Source organism: Bactrocera latifrons, unplaced genomic scaffold (genome assembly GCF_001853355.1).
Source record: "Bactrocera latifrons isolate USDA-ARS-PBARC rearing strain unplaced genomic scaffold, ASM185335v1 scaffold_2, whole genome shotgun sequence".
NCBI classification, from domain to species: Eukaryota; Metazoa; Arthropoda; class Insecta; order Diptera; family Tephritidae; genus Bactrocera; species Bactrocera latifrons.
The window spans coordinates 4,449,578-4,466,016 of record NW_017535518.1 but is presented as its reverse complement, the minus strand read 5'-3'; the positions used below and the strand labels follow the sequence as shown (position 1 = coordinate 4,466,016).

The 16,439-nt window shown below is 35.4% G+C and overlaps 1 protein-coding gene across 2 annotated transcripts in view; it reads left to right on the top strand.

The window, feature by feature from the left end:
* The window catches only part of LOC108967900, a 161,678-nt gene that overhangs the window by 55,087 nt on the left and 90,152 nt on the right, over positions 1-16,439 (top strand). For both annotated transcript variants that reach the window (XM_018931572.1, XM_018931571.1), the window contains exon 2: positions 3,575-3,614. The gene's annotated coding sequence lies outside the window, so the exon portion shown is untranslated. The remainder of the gene's footprint in view (positions 1-3,574; positions 3,615-16,439) is intronic.

Here is a 16,439-nt window from a genome sequence, read left to right as displayed (position 1 = left end):
AACGTTTGTTGGCCTGCGACGAAGCAATTACCATGGGACAATCGCTTTTCGCTCAGTCAGTACAATAAAACGAGCCGATTAATTAGACGCGATTGTAAATTTTTGGGGGCAGATGAGCAACAACAGCAGCAACAATGTGGCGGTGGCGAAATGAAGCGATCGATGCAAAAGAAAAAGCACGAAAGCCATAATTATTGCGAAAAGCAGGAAAAAGAAACAAATAGTGAAGAATAAAATGCAAACAAAACCATTTTCAAGCGAAAAGTAGCAAAACAAAAGCTGCACTAAATCGGACGAGCTGTGCCAATGAACCAAGACGAAAACGTATGATGGCACAAAGCAATTACTTATATGTGTGTACATATATATAAATATAAATGTGTATATATATGTATATCTACATATATAGGCATAGATTCTTTTATAAATATATATATAAGTGGGTGTGTGTTTGTTGCTCTGGTGAAGGGCAAAGCGCAAATACCATTTCAATTCACAGCAAATGTAGAAGCATTTCGCCCCAAAGTCTTCTGAAGCTGCTACACTCCAATTTTCTGTTACATTCACGTTAATAATAGCCTGAGAAAATTCGTCCGTCCCATAAGCAAACAAATTTACACGTACACACACATGCACGCATATACACTGCAGGCTTTGTGGCTGGCACAGCGCTTAGTAGAGACTGCTTATTTGAGCTTTGTTTTGATTTAATATTTTTGTGGTTTTTGTTTTTCGCCATTGGCATTTATTTTAATCTTCATTTCTCATTTTGCGGCAGCAAAATTTTTGAGTAAAGCGCACTTCAGAGGAAAACAAGCGCCAAGGTGAAGCAAGATAATTAGGGCTAAATGCCTAATTAGGGTGGGTACTTCAAACTTATTTCGGTCATTTTGAATATTTTTCATAATATTTATGCTGGAAAATGATGCTGATAGTGTTGCCACATTTATTACTTTTAGAAAAATTAAATAACCTTTTTATACTCTCGCAACAAAGTTGCTAAGGAGAGTATTATACTTTTGTTCACATAGCGGTTATTTGTAAGTCCTAAAACTAAAAGAGTCAGATATAGGGTTATATATACCAAAGTGATCAGGGTGACCAGTAGAGTTGAAATCCGGATGTCCGTCCGTCCGTCCGCTATAACTTGAGTTAAACTTGAGATATCGTGATGAGACTTGGTACACGTATTTCTTGGCTCCATAAGAAGGTTATGGTCGAAGATGGGAAACATCGGCCCACTGTCACCTCCACAAAATGGCGACAACCGAAAACCTATAAAGTGTATAACTAAGCCATAAATATAGATATTAAAGTGAAGTTTGGCACAAAGGATTGCATTAGGGAGGGGCATATTTGGACGCAATTTTTTTTGGAAAAGTGGGCGTGGCCTCGCCCCTACTAAGTTTTTTGTATATAACTCGGAAACTACTATAGCTATGTCAACCAACCTCTACAGAATTGTTTCATTCAGGCATTTCCAAATAGAGTTCAAAAATGGAAGAAATCGAATAATAACCACGCCCACCTCCCATACAAAGGTTATGTTGAAAATCACTAAAATTGCGTTAACCGACTAACAAAAAGCGTCAGAAACACTAAATTTTACGGAAAAAATGTCAGAAAGAAGCTGCACCCAGGCTTTCTTTAAAAATTGAAAATGGGTGTGGCGTCGCCCACTTATGGACCAAAAACCATATCTCAGGAAGTACTCGACCGATTTCAATGAAATTCGRTACATAATAGTTTCTTAACACCCTGATGACATGTACGAAATATGGGTGAAATCGGTTCACAACCACGCCTTCTTCCCATATAACGTTCTTTTGAATTCCATCTGATGCCAGTGATGATAGCGGAATAAAACTTTACACAAATACGGTATTTGAGCTGAGGTAGCCCTTGTGGAAAAATTGTCGTGATCGGACTATAACTTTTCAAGGTCCCTGATATCGGAAACGAAGAACTCAGTGCCTAATCTAACCTAACCTAATTTTTCACCAATTTTTCAATCTCTCAGGTATCCATATTTTCATGTAATTCAGAGGCATCATTTTTATACTCACGCAGTAAAGTTGCTAATAACGGTATATATCGTCAGATATATGGTTGCATATACCAAAGTGATCAAATTGACGAGTAGAAATCCGCAAATGCTATGACTTTATACCAGATCTTTTCTATCTTGGAGATGTCAAGCCAATCTCTAGCAGCTTTTCTCTGTCCGCATATTTATCGGCGATGTAGTTTTAGATATGTTGAAGCAGTTGGAGGAGGTGACAGTAAACCTTTTGAAGAATGGGTCAAAGTTATGTTAAAACTTTTGGGAAATTTTCAGTGGAGAGCTACTTTGTCAGGAACTCACTATCAACTTCAGTTTCAGACTACCTGCCTATTGCAATGTGCTGAACCAATCACAAAGCTGCTAGGTGTTTTAATATTATTCTCGTTATTTACATGGATGTCCTGGATATTTCCATCTCATATTCTTCCAAACAGCTGATGCAGCTCGCATTCGGTAAGATATTTAATCTTACTGCATTAATCTCGATCGGACAATGTCCAGTTAGAACTGCTACAACCATCCTGCAATATATCCTAGATCAGAAGAAACTTGTGACTGCACTTTTGCTATTAGTTGACCAAACCTTGCTGAGCTGGTCTGAAGCCCAACAGTCCAGTAGTGAATCACAAGATGCCAACAGAGCTCCTACTTGTTCGCATTCCGCTGTAATTCAGAGTCGTGTGACTATCAAGCTTCTCAGCCTTACAGTTGCTTGCAATTCTGCTGTGGCCAAACACCCAAACCCGTCTGTTCTTAAAATATATCGATGCTAGAGATCAGGAGTCTAGATATCCTTTCTTTCACTGCTCGCACTGAGACTGAGCGCATAGTTTGCCTCCTGAGGGCTAATTGCTGCCTTACTATGTGGTCTGAAACAGTGGATCCCTTTATTCTTCTTTCTTCGACGAGTTTACAACATAGCGCCAGGCGTCCTTTATTTAAAGCAGTAGATCTACTGTTAGCTTTATAGCAGCTAGCTTCGCTTGAAAAACGCTGCAGCGGTCAGTAAGTCTAAAATTGGAGCTGATGGAAAGTTCCAAATAAAGTACTTCTCTATTAGTCCCCACCGCAAGCATTGATTCATCCTTAAAAAAGCTCATAGCCTCTTTTTCCCAGCGGGTTCTTCCTTCCTCCCAAGAAAGTATATGAGCAGAGAAGTTACATTAATGGCTAGGCACGGCGACCTGGCAAAATAAATATTTTGGAGTGATTAAGAACTTAGTTTCTCTGAGTATGAGAGCAGCTTTCGGGGACAGACAACTATATTATGTTTGTTTTCCTATAATTAAAAATTTTTATAGCAAAAGTTATGGCAAAAAGTTTGATAGCATTCTTGGTTGTGAACTAAATTGGTTTAATATCAATGAAAGTGTCTGAATACTGTGGTCTCTGCGGGGTAAAGATACACACATTTTTTTAACAAATCTTAAAAATATATCTACATCAATTTTTAGTATCTTTTTCATATAAGTGGTTAATTATTATCTCATTTAAATTTTTCTATTGCAGATTGGAAAGGATTTATTGTAAAGACGCTTAAAAATTACCGGTGAGTTTCTAAGTCAAGTAGTATGCCAAGTTATTAATAATCAATTAGCTCAAAGTGTATTTGTGCTTAATGATGGAGAATACATAACCTGAAATTTTATAGAGAAAACTCAAATAATAATATTTATTAATTATCAGAATCTGAATGGTATGCATCTTTTTAATATAAACTGTCGTTTCCCAGTTGATTGATAGATACCCATGTTAAAAGTGTTGAAAAGGATAACGAAGGTACTAGAAGGAGCTTCGTACTTTATATACGAGTATGGCAGGAAATGTAAAAAGATACAACAGACACACTCAAATGCACAAACAAGTCATCGGATAAAATAAAAATTTCAAATCTTATAAGAATATGAAGATTGGGGTGAAATACTTATGGGAAAATGTATTTACTCGACGATCGCAGTTCTAGTAGTTGACTAAGATCGTTATCAAATTCATATCAGTAAAAAATCAGTTTTACGGTATAAAATATATTGGAGAGCTTTTTTGAAAGCAAATTTAATATAAATAATTTGCTAATTTTCGACAAAGCCTCGATTTATTGGCATTACGACAATGTGAACATAACTGACGAAAGTTTACATAGTTGACATACATACATACATGCACACATATGTACATATATGCACGAATATCCATTTAAAATGCGACCTTTTCCAGAGTAGCCCCACTGTGGTTGCTAAGAGATTTTCACAAAATGTTTGCATCCCTGCAGGCGCTCAACCGTTCAATATGTACGGCAGCTGACACTGCTTACTCCCCACAGTGCAATATTTCACATACTCATTGAAAACTTGATGATTTTTGCTCTAAAAGTGCGTAAGCGTGTGTGAGTACCAAAAATATTGCATACTTTTATGCGCTTAAGCGGGATTTTTCATGTTATGCTTTGTTCCGGACACTGTGAGCAAATTCGAAAAGCCTCTGCTTTTCGAGTCATCAGACACAGTGAGTGTCTATAGGATTTTTGGCAGTTTTGCGCCTGCTTCGTTTGCTTGCTTTATTTTTTTATTTTGATCTTTTTTTCCATAAAAATGCCTTCATTAAAACGCACATCCGATTGTGTTTGCGCCCGCCAGCCAGCCAATAAAATTTTGTCCACCGTCACCATTCACCTGTTGACACGCGTATGGCTGGAACATTTCACATTGTAACCCCAACGTTTGTAAACACGCCCCTACCTGCACATTTACATGTATTGTTGTTTGTTGTGCACACTTTGTTCATGTTCATGCGACATTCCGTTGTAAAAATATTTCGCATGCTTTGTTGGGAGTTTTTGAGTAGCGTGTAAATATTGATTCGATTTGCCTTTGGCGAAAGAATTTAACTCAATGAAAATTGCGAAATTAAAACCCATTACGCTCGTTGGTTAGCACAAAGGAAATATTTTAATTGCAGTTGACAAAGTAAAACCAGACAGAAGAGAATGTGCTTGTATCAATACAGACGGTTTTTTTTATTTGTCATTATAAGATTTTTTTAAACAAAAATATTTGTATAAAAATTAAAAAGTACATTTTATTTTTGGTAATTTGCTTGTATCAACAGATTATTAATTTATTTGAATACTAGATTTTCACAAATTAAAATATTTGTATAAAAATTTTCTTAATAATTTTAAAAAATATGTAAATATGCAAGCGGTGTAAAAAATATGTAATACTCCTATTAACTTCTGCTGCAATGAAAGCCACTTCAATTATAAATGTGAATTGTTGTGTATATATATATATACTTTTGAACATGACGGGTCGTCAAGGTGGTCTAGAATTTTCCAAAAATCGATTTTAATGGTTCGAAAGTATAGTTCTTTAAGAAAATACTGTAAAATTTTTGTAGCGCCCGGTCGAGGGACTCGATGAATGGATGCTTTGTACGTAGTTATCTCAAAACTACTTTTTTCGGCGTGCCGTTGATGAAAAAAAAAAAAAATATCCAGCCGAATCACTTGAAATTTTAATATGGTGTTTATAAGATCAATAGGATCAATAGACCTCAGTGGTTGAGAGATGAAAGGAGTTAAGAAATAAAGTAGTAAAGGAAGCATTTTCGCCATCGTTTTCTTTGATTGTGCAAGCCGAAAAACATATTTTCTGACTGTAACGTAAGTTGGTGGGGCTGTCCTTAATTAGTGAAAAGTAAAAAGTAAAGTAAAAGTAAAGGATATGGAGACTTAAAATCGTCAGGCGAGTGTTAGAAAGATGGCAAGAGAGCTCGACATCTCTCGTTAGTCTGTTCGAATGATTTTGATGTATATTTTGAGCATGAAACGTGTACGTGCTCTTCTCAAAAATTGTACGATTGTGACCGAAGTTAAAGTCAAGAACGCAATGAAGACCGTCATATCCACCAGACTTGGCTACGTGTGATTTTATTTTTTTCCCAAACCCGTTTTCAATCGATCGAAGAGATAAAACAAAGTTCGTTACAGGAGCTGAAAGCTATCCCAAAAAGTGTTTATGAAAAGTGTTTCGAGAACTGGTGAAATCATTGACATAAGTGTATTATATCTGGTGGAGCTTACATTGAAGGCGACAAAATAAATATTTCTGAATAATTGAATATTTTTCGTTTTACAATTAATATACTTTTTTTGTCACAATATATGTATATATAAATAATAATATAAGAATTAGTCGAAGTTTTACTTGCGACAACATGGCGGTTTTCCAAAAGGTAATTCTTTGTAATAAAATTGACATTTCAAACTGGCTTCAACAATTGGAATTGTTATAAAAAATTTGATTCCTCCCATCATTATCAAATATATCTGAGAAGATCGTGTGAAAATTTCAAATCGATCCGTTTAGCTGTTTCGGCGATTTTTCACAAGTGAATCTAAATCCTTAATAATTTAGGAATGCGAAATATTGCGATTAGCTTCTTGTTTGATTTTCAAAGATCACTTTTATATTATATTTTTGTCTCCAAAGCCTTTTTTAACATTCAGCGTATTCCGAGCTTCTTCAAGCCATTGATCACGAAAATTAGTTGTAATACTAAACTTATAAAGGTAAGGTTAGATGGCTGATTAAATATAGCTAGTGGACTGTATGAAGGAACTATATGTAGTCTTTTGTGAAGCTATAGAAAGTAAGAACTCCTGTGTACGAAGTTATATATTAGGTGTTTAATTTCCACTCTCTTCAATTCGGTAGGATGTCTGCTCCCAAGTGTTTAAGCCTTGACCGCACAAACGCGGACAGTCAAGAAGGAAGTGTTCAGTTGTTTCCATCTCATTTTCTTTTATATAGCTTCTGAAGATTGAATCTGATAAGGTTCAGAACCACATAGCGTGGAAGCTAAAAAGGCAATGATCTGTTAAAAGGCCCTAAACTAGAGAGAGGCTAGCCTAACCGTGTGCGAAAAGATTACTAGACCTTTTGCGACCGATCGTCGTTCAAAAAGGATTTTGCGACAGCGTATGTACCAATGGTGCGCCAGTCTAGCAGTAGAACGCAAGGGGATACGGGATCACCGACCCGCTCTCATGCTATCGATAGCGCTTCTAGGATGCCTTAAACAATAATAAAACTAGAGCCGATTTTTATTACGGTTATATGGATACATATTTATATATAGAGTTTAGTATATGCAAATTTGTCTTCTTTCCCTTCCTTAGAGAGCACATTAAGTTAGAGACTCTGTTAACATCTAAAGCTTCATTCACATACAACTTTGCCTTCATTTTGCTTCAGATATTCGCTTTGACAAATAAGCTCGATATATGCTTTTTTTTACGTAAATGGGAGCAAAGCAAAACGAAACGAAATATTGAGCAATTCTTATTTAATTTACGACGTGTTTTCTTGTCTAGAACACTGTTTCGTCATCGAAGTTTTTCCGCTGATAGGTAAACGCTCTTAATTTTGAAATTCTGTTCTTTATATATCAAACACAATGAAGGCGTCATATAGATAGCATCTATCAAATATTAAAATACACACATTTTTAAAAACACAGTTCAAATTTGAACATTCTCTTGCTTTTGATATAGCTTCATCTCTCCGTCTCCTTCCATTCTCTTTAACTACACATCAACAGACCTTCTTTCATCGTCCCAGATTTCTATGTGTAACGTTATCCTCTGTATTTCTTTGAAATTCCATGAAATTATTTTACAGAAATATTGAAAATTAATTGAAATCAAATTGGAAAAAGTTCTTAAATTATATAAAATGTTTTTTCATTTAAAAATATAAATGCAAACGCGCCCCTGCAGTGCCAAAATTCAATTAAAATTGCTGCAATGAAATTTCGAAAGCGAAAGCTGGCGAAGATTACGAAGATAAAGTAATATAAACACACATATGAACACACAAAAATGCAGATGCTGTAACTGTAATCATTTCCACTTGAAGCGATTGCAACCGAACTCAACTTTTTTACATATGTACATACACACCTACCTGCACTGGTGGCGTTGACTACATCCGTAGCTTACAGATTTTATGACCCGAAGCAATTACAATTTACAATTGTGTATGAGTGTGTGCATGTATGTGCTATGCATATCCGTGTAATCTACAATTGAAATAGTTTAATTTTAGAATCGACCTTGACAATCTCGACGAACTAAAATAGTAAAAACTGACCTTCCCCAGCCACATTTGGTTTGACTGGCATGACCATTTTACCCATACTCAGAGCTCTGTGTGTGTTTGCAAGTGTGTGTGCGTTTCTCTAGCTGACGATGCCACAGTTGGCTTTTCAATTTCGTTGCCGGTGCAGATAAGCGTCTGAGTGTGTGTTGGTATGTGTGAACACCTTTTAATGATTTTTTAATAATTTTAAGCTTTTCGTGACTGCACTAAATGCTGGACTCGCCTGTTCAACTTAGTACCTGCAAAATATTTGTTATTACATAACTGACTTTTGGTTCACTATAAACCTTTTGCTTTCGTATTTATGTGCCTGAATGTGTGTGTTCGCAATTTTAAGTGCCTAGCCGCTCAATGGCGAAAATAATTGATGCGTTTGAGCCGGCCAAACGGATGTACGGTCGGTTATACAGCCGACACAAAAATGGCAACGAAGCTTCATAAAACACCAGCCGGAGAGCAATAAAATTAATAGGCGTAACAACATCACAACAAAAGATCAAAATCACCGGAATTATACTTACTGACATTAAAAGTGAATATGAGGCAAAAGAGATGAAGATATAAATAAATAATTATTTTTCAGAGAGAAGAACGGAATGTCAGTGTGGTTTGAGGTCGCTGAGGCAATTATTGTGCTTATGAGAAATACAATGATTTAAAGCCTCTGTAAATATTTGGTTTATGAAAATATAAAATATTGATAAAAAGAAGTACCTACAATTAGTATATTTAACTTTTTAAAATTAATTAAAGGCAACCTTTCAAACCTTCCAGTCTTCTGCATTTAGAATTAGCAAATAGTGGCATGGAAAATATATCGAGATTTAATTTTCTTCGATTTTCTTCATTTAGTGATTATGAAAATAAGCTTGAACTTGCATGATGGAATGTATTGACTTATTGAAAGCTGAAGCGCTTAAAACTAGAAATCAAAACTAGATCATGTGATGTATAAGCTTTCATTAGCACCATTAATCATCCGCCTAGCCGCGCTGAAGGCGTGGCAATCATCTAGAGTTCACGACGATCGTTCACTCAAGTGCTAGGAAATTGCAACTTTCATATTTGGTTGTATTTCTTCTTCTTCTAAGATTTAAAACAAGATCTCTTCACTTTTCAATGTCCATCTGAACAAGTTGCACTAATTTCGACCCAAATAGTTTCGGTAAAGTATGACAGCGGACAGATTGCATATTATTGAAATTCGTGGCTGTTTCTTCTTTTAAAAAATTGTATTAGTTTCGGCCAAGTATAACAGCTGCCAGATCGCAGATGAATGAAAGACAAACTCATATAAAGCGCAATATATGATGGATACCAGCCCATTCTTATATAGTGTAGGTAAGAAAAGTGACAACTGATAGATTACAAAGGGTGACAGTATACTGGTAAGACAGCAATATATAATACTGATAGTTAAAATGATAGGTGAGTAGTGTCAGAAGAGGTAAAACTTGACTGGCGCGCTATTGTAAACTCGACTATAATCACGTAAGCCACGTCAACGTCAATAAAGAGGAAGAAGAGGAAGGAAGATGTCGAAAAACTTTTTGAAAATGTTTATTAAATGAAAATAAGACAAGTGACAAGTTATATATGTTATGATAAAATAATTATTACTTTTTGAATCATTTAGTATAGTAAATGTAATATTGAAAAGAAATTGAACGAATAAAAATAGTATGTATTAATATAGAAAGTAGATACCATCATGTGAAGGAAAGAGGATACCGGACATATTTGTTTGAAGAACTTTCTTAAAAGAGTATTTTTTTATAGTAGAGGGGGCATCAAAAGCCGGGTGCGGAACTTTAATCCACTACACCTAACCTATTGCCACCTTGGGTCTCTCCCACGGAACCATCGGATGGGTATTACTCCTTTGGAAAGAGTATGTATGAGTATATATTTGTATATATAGCGACTTATACATAACTCACGTTAACAGAAATAAAAGCAATTAAATGAACTTGGAGTACCACTTGATCCAATTTCACCCGGACTAGTACAAAACTCTACTTTTCTGTATTTTATATAGTAAAAATTAGTATTTTTTCATTTTCGACTCATTTTCGGAGCATCGTCACCATTAATAAAAATGCATTGCTAGACAATTTTGACGTCGTATTCATAAGTCTTATTTATCTTATAGTTATATTTTTTCTCCATTTCTATTGATATGAGTTGTTGATTATTATTGTTTCTTATCTAAAATAGAACCAGCACATTAATAAGATCCATCCATACATCAGAGATGTTGAGATACTCTGCGATCTTTCTGATCTGAACACGACTTTAACTTTTTCGATATTATCGTCATAAACACTTATAGATGATTGACTATCTTTAGACAAGTTTGCGATGACTTCACGACTTCCACTGAATACTTTATGCCACTAAAATTCCTATGTTTGCCATAAAATAAACCACCCTACACCACAACCGCATAATTTTCGGCGATTTCGTAATGATGATTCCATTGGAAATTAAATAATAAACAAATTTGTTATTAAATGCTTTCTATTATATACATATTTATATTTCTATAAATATAAATAAAAACAAAGACTGTAGCCGTCTAGTGAATTTTTTTTCTCGATAAGGTTTGCTGTCTCTTATACACATCTAGATGTGTATAAGAGACAGATATACATATTTATATTTCTATAAATATAAATAAAAACAAAGACTGTAGCCGTCTAGTGAATTTTTTTTCTCGATAAGGTTTGTGCGCGCAGTTTATATGTATCTGTCCGGGTCAAATTTGATCACAATACAATTGAAAGGGAAATCAATCATATCCAACACACAAACTCTACTCAAACAATATGGGACGAACATTTCAGAATTTTTATAAAAGACTACATATATGTATGTATATGAATATACATAGAATTGAAAAGGAAATCAAGCATTTCTGACTTAAATATCAATATGAGACGAAAATTTCAGAATCTTAACATATTCTAAATCTTGTCAAGTACTCTACGTGATTTCTGTAGTGTTAAATGAACACAAGACGAAACATATTGCTTTGATATACAAAAATAGACAATGACCTTCTTAAGCCACTTCCAGCTCTATTAATAATCATATTTATCACATCAATCTACACAGTTTGACAGCTTATTGATGGATGATGACAGGCGAGAATTGAGCGTTTTTAGACCAAATCACTACTTTCCCTCCAGCATTCCGTCTAAATTATACACCTTAGCACATTTTGCACACACGCATTCGAACTGTTTTGCACAAAAACAATTTGCGAAGCTATTTTCGCACGTGTGTGGCTTCTGGCAGCCGTAAGTGAGCGAGCTTTTAACTACACAGCTATATTATTGTCACGCAATTAAACGCACAAGCAGAGCTATAAAGTACGGCAGTGACTATATGAGCAAACACATACCTATGAGTTGGAAAAACTGCGTTGCGCTGAGTATCTGAGTATCTGGGTTAGTGCTTGGAAAGCTCGGAAGCCATAAATCCAATTACGCATGGATACCCAAAAATAAAAATCATATAAAAGTGCAGCGCACAATAAAAAGACTCGGGGTTCTGGGCCAAAAAAAGAGCTGCTGCTTTACGAGTACAATGGTATTTCATAATTTGATAACCCACAGTACACATGGTACCCGGCGTTGACTACCTTTTTTCATTTACTCCATTCCACAGCACAGCAGTTCGGCACAACCACACAAAGGAATGAAATTGCCAGCGATAATAGCGGCTAAAGCGTGACAAAAGCAAGTGAATTATAAATAAAATGTGAGCGCTGTGTGCCCGAATGCAGTGCAAATAGCAACAAAATGAGTACTTTATGGCCGGTGCAGGTGATGTGTGTGGTTGGCAACGGAACCGGAAGTACATGTGGTTTTAGAGTGCAACAATAACAGTGACGGTACTAGTGTACTACAGTGAAGGATAGCAGAACCGGCGAGCTACCGACACAGGCGCGATCAAGTGTATCATTGTGGTGAGCAGAAGTGCAGAGGAGGAGGATTTGCGGGGATATTTATGAGCATTTGCGGTGACGGCCTACAGGATATGGTGAGGACAAGGCACACATGTGTGGTATTGTTTTAGATATTTAAGTAGTATATATATATTATTAAGATAATTTGACACAAAAAGGGTTTCAAGTAATTTAACTGCCAAATAGAAGACAATAAGCTGTGTATGAGGTTTAAATTAGTTTTGAAGTGCATTAATGGTTAGTATACCCATTTAGTTCTCATGAACATATGCATGTTCAAATTTGCTAAGTTTTCGAAAATCTAGAGATGTGGGAGAAATATGATATCAAGTGGTGATATTGTTTAGTGATGTGATACCACATCAAATGTACTAGAAAATAGTAGAGTTTAAAGAAATTTGAAGTAAATCTCATTGCCTAAATATACTACTGAACAAAAAACATTAATTTCATGCTATAATTAGAAACTTTCGGTCATTAAACTTCTCAATAAGCTTGAGGAGAGGTGATATTATGTTCAATGATTTTACACTAAAAGACATTTACCAAAAAATATTTATTTATACTAAAATATGTAAAACTAAATTTCATTTGTCATTTATTTCACTGCCCATCCTTTTTAGCCGCGTAAATCTCATTTGCCTAAATCCCGCTTTAATTTTGCTCTGCTTGTTCGCTTGCTTGTGTGTGGGTGTCTATGTAAACAAACATCAAGGTGTTATATAATGATTAATTATTGTCTCATGTGTGAACCACATACAAGCGCATACAAAGAGCTTTAAATAATATACATACACACATAATTATTACAAGCTTTGGCGCTTAAATTTTGAGCGCAAAAACAAAAACGTTTTCATAAGCTCAAATGAATTTGGTAAGTACTACTTAGGTATTTAGCAACAAATAACAGCTGAAAAAGAGCGTAATTTTTACGAAACTAAAATTAGTCTCATTCAAATGCCTGAAATATAACGAGTCATAGGATATTTTTAGAGTAGCCCACGTTTTTTAATTCTCCTGTGCCACCTTGCTCAACAATTTTAATAACAGTTGCGGTAGTAAAGAGAAAATTCTAAGAAAAATTCAAATTTATTTCTTTAAAATGCTGTAAAAATAAATAGAAAATTAACTTCAAAGTCAAATATAAAGAACTGCTAAGTAATAAACTTAAAATTAAATTCAATACTTCGTTCATAGCCCTCTATTTTTATGACGCTTTCAGTACGTTTCACTATACTTTAATTTTTTTACCACTCATATTGTAGACGATGTCATAGCTCACCCATGTTCCCAGGAGCCGTTTATAACCTTTCTAGCCGTCTTTTCATTATCGCCCACAAATTCTCCATAGGGTTTAGATCAATGGATTGTGCCGAACACTCCATTAGCTGAAAATGCTGCTGGGATACCCATTCCTTAACTTCTTTGGCAGTATGTTTTCGATCTCCGTGCTGTTGGAATATCACTCCGCATTCAAGGTGGGCATTCACATCTAATCTCTGGAAAATTAGTCTGCAAATTGTTCAGGTAGTCTTCCTTCTTCTTTACACCAGTTAGGAGACCCCGTATGCCACCATGTAAATTATCCTCATTCCATCAGATTGCCTTCTCCGTGTTTGCGGTTTGCTTTTCATGATGCCTGTGTATACTTTCGTTAGGACGATGCCAGTACTTATGCCGAACTTATAGCTTCTTCTTCTTCTTAATTGGCGTAGACACCGTTTAGGCGCTTATAGCCGAGTTAACAACAGCAAAGGCTAATTCTTAATTTTCATTGGGGGTGTTTTTTTACGTGGCGTGTCCCAAACCCAGCGCACAACGCTATGCAGGGGATATTTCGCCTTCTCACTTTAGCTCGCCTTCAAACGCGAATTTTAACATATCCTTACTAGCGATACCTACTCCAGTGTATCGTACTGCGAATGCGGGACAAGTGTACAAGAGATGTGCCTTGCTCTAGGCATTTCCTGCTGTCTTCACAATCTGTCCGCCACATCTTGAGCATATATGTATGTAAATAAATGATCAGCGTGGCCATTGATCGTTTCACCTTATTTCGTCTATTTGTTCGTCTATCTGTGTGAATATATGCGAACTAGTCCCTCAAATTTGAGAGAAATTGATTTGAAACTTTGCAATCGTACTTTTCGCAGCGAGACGCTTCTCATTTGTCGGAAAGCATATAGTTGTCATACAAACTGTTTTAAAGAAACATAACATAGCTAAAATTTACATATACTATACTATGTACGAAAGTAGTCAAAGTAAAAGGCTTGCTTCACTTCACTTAACTTTGAAGAACTCATTCTAACAAATGGCGCATAAAGCTTACCCCGCACATCGTGTGGCAAGCCGACTGACATGAATTACGGAGATTTCTAAAGGTAGTCTAACTATTCTTGCGCGAAATGAAGCAGATACAACAAAATACACCAAGCACAAAAAGTAAGATAATGCAACAGAAAAAGGTAGCCGCGGAAATGCGATGCTGCCACGGAATAAAACGAAGAAAAAACGATTAGTATGCCTGCCTTTTTGCACCAAAACACAAAATGTAGTTAAAAAAAATTGAAGATAATAAAAAAGAAACATCTAAGCTGAAATTAGAACATGAGAAAGTAAAGTGACAAAGACAAACTCTGAAAACTGAGTTCAAGTAGCGAAGAGAGCTAACGGCAGACTAACCTTCTAATGCAGTGCAACTGAATGCCTTTTTGTTGGTATGCAAATGCGAACAGATGTGTTGGGGAGCGTTAGAAAAAAGTGAAGGCGAAAATTATATGGCCTGAACTTTTATGTTATTTTCAGTTTTTTTAGCGCAGATTGAAGCGAGTGCTTTTTAAGAGTTTCTTACACGAGTTCTAAAGAATGTAATTTCTAGCTTTTGCACTCATATACACACATACATGTAGGTGAAAGTATACAGCACACACAACCATAAAAGTATGTTTCGGTTAAAAATTGTATTTTCGTGAGTTTGCATTTTCATTTGTCACAAGCGGGAGCACTCACACACACACACTTACATAGGTAAGCACACTGTAATTAAATTTATTGCTGAAAATATTAGCAGCGGGTGCTGACACTCTGGGCCTGTAATTTTATGCCATAAGCCAGCGGGAAGCTACTGCGAGTGGGCGGCATTAAACACCATTTCACACTTTGCCTGCCATCTAATTTATTTTATTGTCTACATACAGACACATGCGGCGCAAATTTCTTAAAATTAATTCGTACATGAGGAGATTCCATTAGCATTTGGTTTACTGCGCCGCTCTAATATCTTAAATAAACAGTGGAAGTGTTTTGTGCTTTTCCATTTTTGGTGCACAGTGGGGGACTGTGCTCCGTTTAGAATATCATTTTGTAGTGAGTACGCAAGTTGAAAGGCAGCAGTTAAAAATCATTTGAGTAGAGAAAGCTGTATTTTTGTTTGTTGTTTTCTCAGACACTACTTGACAAATTTAGCTGAACATTTTTTAATGCTTTCTTTAAAGACTTGTGTATGTTGTCAAAATTGTTTGTTTTTTTTCAGGCGGTCGTGAAATTTTTTTCCGAATTTTCCGCAGAAACTGATTCAAAATTAGATTTTGTTTGTTTCAGTTTGCTAGGATAAAAATCGTGGATATGGTCACTGGCCAATTTTTTGAGATCCCCAATTCTTTTTTTTTTTTTTTTTTTTTTTTTTTTTTTTTTTTTTTTTTTTTTTTTTTTTTTTGGTTTGGTTTTGAAATATTCAACTTTTTTCAAATTCAATTTTTTCATATATTTTTGTAATGTTAGCAAATAATTATTTGTAAAAATATTAATGTGTAAAACAAAATAACCTGAAATAAATGCATCTGGACTAGAATACCCCTTTAAGTGGTTAGATGGATTTAAGGTTTTCAAAAAATCTAATTATTAAGCCCTGAACAGGGTATATTAATTTTGTCGCGAAGTTTGTAACACACAGAAGAAAGCGTCGGAGACCCTATAAAGTATATATATAAATGATCAGTATGTTGAGCTGATTCGATTTAGCCATGTCCGTCTATCTGTCTGTCCGTCTGTCTGTATATATCCGAACTAGTCCCTCAGTTTTTAAGATATCGTTTGAAATTTTGCAAACACCATTTTCTCTTCAAGAAGCTACTCATTTGTCGGAACTGCCGATATCGGACCACTATAACATATAGCTATCATATAAACTGAACGATCGGAATCAAGTTCTTGTATGGAAAACTTTCACATTTGACAA